Here is a 2,500-nt window from a genome sequence, read left to right on the forward strand (position 1 = left end):
TGACACGAGAGAGAGAGAGAGAGAGAGACCACCTTGCATTGTCAATTGCTAAATCTGTATATGGATAAGTAGCCTATGGTTGTCAACTTATTTCGTACGGCCATACCAGCCTGGCAACGCCCGATCTCGTCTGATCTCGGAAGCTAAGCAGGGTCGGGCCTGGTTAGTACTTGGATGGGAGACCGCCTGGGAATACCAGGTGCTGTATGCTCTTTTGCTCATTCACTTAGAAACTGAAATCTTGCAATATGCACAAGTAGTCCTTCATGAAAGGGGCTGGAAGCTGTTTTCATTTTGACACGAGAGAGAGAGAGAGAGAGAGACCACCTTGCATTGTCAATTGCTAAATCTGTATATGGATAAGTAGCCTATGGTTGTCAACTTATTTCGTACGGCCATACCAGCCTGGCAACGCCCGATCTCGTCTGATCTCGGAAGCTAAGCAGGGTCGGGCCTGGTTAGTACTTGGATGGGAGACCGCCTGGGAATACCAGGTGCTGTATGCTCTTTTGCTCATTCACTTAGAAACTGACATCTTGCAATATGCACAAGTAGTCCTTCATGAAAGGGGCTGGAAGCTGTTTTCATTTTGACACGAGAGAGAGAGAGAGAGAGACTACCTTGCATTGTCAATTGCTAAATCTGTATATGGATAAGTAGCCTATGGTTGTCAACTTATTTAGTACGGCCATACCAGCCTGGCAACGCCCGATCTCGTCTGATCTCGGAAGCTAAGCAGGGTCGGGCCTGGTTAGTACTTGGATGGGAGACCGCCTGGGAATACCAGGTGCTGTATGCTCTTTTGCTCATTCACTTAGAAACTGACATCTTGCAATATGCACAAGTAGTCCTTCATGAAAGGGGCTGGAAGCTGTTTTCATTTTGACACGAGAGAGAGAGAGAGAGACCACCTTGCATTGTCAATTGCTAAATCTGTATATGGATAAGTAGCCTATGGTTGTCAACTTATTTCGTACGGCCATACCAGCCTGGCAACGCCTGATCTCGTCTGATCTCGGAAGCTAAGCAGGGTCGGGCCTGGTTAGTACTTGGATGGGAGACCGCCTGGGAATACCAGGTGCTGTATGCTCTTTTGCTCATTCACTTAGAAACTGAAATCTTGCAATATGCACAAGTAGTCCTTCATGAAAGGGGCTGGAAGCTGTTTTCATTTTGACACGAGAGAGAGAGAGAGAGAGACCACCTTGCATTGTCAATTGCTAAATCTGTATATGGATAAGTAGCCTATGGTTGTCAACTTATTTCGTACGGCCATACCAGCCTGGCAACGCCCGATCTCGTCTGATCTCGGAAGCTAAGCAGGGTCGGGCCTGGTTAGTACTTGGATGGGAGACCGCCTGGGAATACCAGGTGCTGTATGCTCTTTTGCTCATTCACTTAGAAACTGACATCTTGCAATATGCACAAGTAGTCCTTCATGAAAGGGGCTGGAAGCTGTTTTCATTTTGACACGAGAGAGAGAGAGAGAGAGAGAGAGAGAGAGACTACCTTGCATTGTCAATTGCTAAATCTGTATATGGATAAGTAGCCTATGGTTGTCAACTTATTTAGTACGGCCATACCAGCCTGGCAAAGCCCGATCTCGTCTGATCTCGGAAGCTAAGCAGGGTCGGGCCTGGTTAGTACTTGGATGGGAGACCGCCTGGGAATACCAGGTGCTGTATGCTCTTTTGCTCATTCACTTAGAAACTGACATCTTGCAATATGCACAAGTAGTCCTTCATGAAAGGGGCTGGAAGCTGTTTTCATTTTGACACGAGAGAGAGAGAGAGAGAGAGAGACTACCTTGCATTGTCAATTGCTAAATCTGTATATGGATAAGTAGCCTATGGTTGTCAACGTATTTTGTACGGCCATACCAGCCTGGCAACGCCCGATCTCGTCTGATCTCGGAAGCTAAGCAGGGTCGGGCCTGGTTAGTACTTGGATGGGAGACCGCCTGGGAATACCAGGTGCTGTATGCTCTTTTGCTCATTCACTTAGAAACTGACATCTTGCAATATGCACAAGTAGTCCTTCATGAAAGGGGCTGGAAGCTGTTTTCATTTTGACACGAGAGAGAGAGAGAGAGAGACAGAGAGACCACCTTGCATTGTCAATTGCTAAATCTGTATATGGATAAGTAGCCTATGGTTGTCAACTTATTTCGTACGGCCATACCAGCCTGGCAACGCCCGATCTCATCTGATCTCGGAAGCTAAGCAGGGTCGGGCCTGGTTAGTACTTGGATGGGAGACCGCCTGGGAATACCAGGTGCTGTATGCTCTTTTGCTCATTCACTTAGAAACTGACATCTTGCAATATGCACAAGTAGTCCTTCATGAAAGGGGCTGGAAGCTGTTTTCATTTTGACACGAGAGAGAGAGAGAGAGAGATAGAGAGAGACTACCTTGCATTGTCAATTGCTAAATCTGTATATGGATAAGTAGCCTATGGTTGTCAACTTATTTCGTACGGCCATACCAGCCTGGCAACGCCC

At 47.0% G+C, this 2,500-nt stretch overlaps 8 non-coding genes and 1 pseudogene across 8 annotated transcripts in view; all 9 read left to right on the top strand.

Moving 5' to 3' along the window:
• The first annotated feature begins 92 nt into the window (after positions 1-92).
• On the top strand, positions 93-211 carry LOC146255455 (5S ribosomal RNA). Its single transcript, XR_014731173.1, has one exon. It is a non-coding gene; the product is annotated as a 5S ribosomal RNA (ribosomal RNA).
• Positions 212-387: 176 nt separating this feature from the next.
• On the top strand, positions 388-506 carry LOC146255456 (5S ribosomal RNA). The gene has a single exon (XR_014731174.1). It is a non-coding gene; the product is annotated as a 5S ribosomal RNA (ribosomal RNA).
• Positions 507-680: 174 nt separating this feature from the next.
• On the top strand, positions 681-799 carry LOC146255457 (5S ribosomal RNA). The gene has a single exon (XR_014730829.1). It is a non-coding gene; the product is annotated as a 5S ribosomal RNA (ribosomal RNA).
• Positions 800-971: 172 nt separating this feature from the next.
• On the top strand, positions 972-1,090 carry LOC146255458 (5S ribosomal RNA). Its single transcript, XR_014730735.1, has one exon. It is a non-coding gene; the product is annotated as a 5S ribosomal RNA (ribosomal RNA).
• A 174-nt stretch (positions 1,091-1,264) lies between these two features.
• On the top strand, positions 1,265-1,383 carry LOC146255459 (5S ribosomal RNA). The gene has a single exon (XR_014731175.1). It is a non-coding gene; the product is annotated as a 5S ribosomal RNA (ribosomal RNA).
• Positions 1,384-1,569: 186 nt separating this feature from the next.
• LOC146255460 (5S ribosomal RNA) lies at positions 1,570-1,688 on the top strand (annotated as a pseudogene).
• Positions 1,689-1,866: 178 nt separating this feature from the next.
• On the top strand, positions 1,867-1,985 carry LOC146255461 (5S ribosomal RNA). Its single transcript, XR_014730612.1, has one exon. It is a non-coding gene; the product is annotated as a 5S ribosomal RNA (ribosomal RNA).
• A 182-nt stretch (positions 1,986-2,167) lies between these two features.
• On the top strand, positions 2,168-2,286 carry LOC146255462 (5S ribosomal RNA). The gene has a single exon (XR_014730626.1). It is a non-coding gene; the product is annotated as a 5S ribosomal RNA (ribosomal RNA).
• Positions 2,287-2,470: 184 nt separating this feature from the next.
• Positions 2,471-2,500, top strand: part of LOC146255463 (5S ribosomal RNA) — a 119-nt gene continuing 89 nt past the window's right edge. The window contains exon 1 of the ribosomal RNA XR_014731176.1: positions 2,471-2,500. This exon is cut by the window's right edge and continues 89 nt beyond it. This is a non-coding gene — a ribosomal RNA (5S ribosomal RNA).

Source organism: Hypomesus nipponensis, chromosome 15 (assembly GCF_054491055.1).
Source record: "Hypomesus nipponensis isolate SF chromosome 15, ASM5449105v1, whole genome shotgun sequence".
Taxonomy (NCBI): Eukaryota; Metazoa; Chordata; class Actinopteri; order Osmeriformes; family Osmeridae; genus Hypomesus; species Hypomesus nipponensis.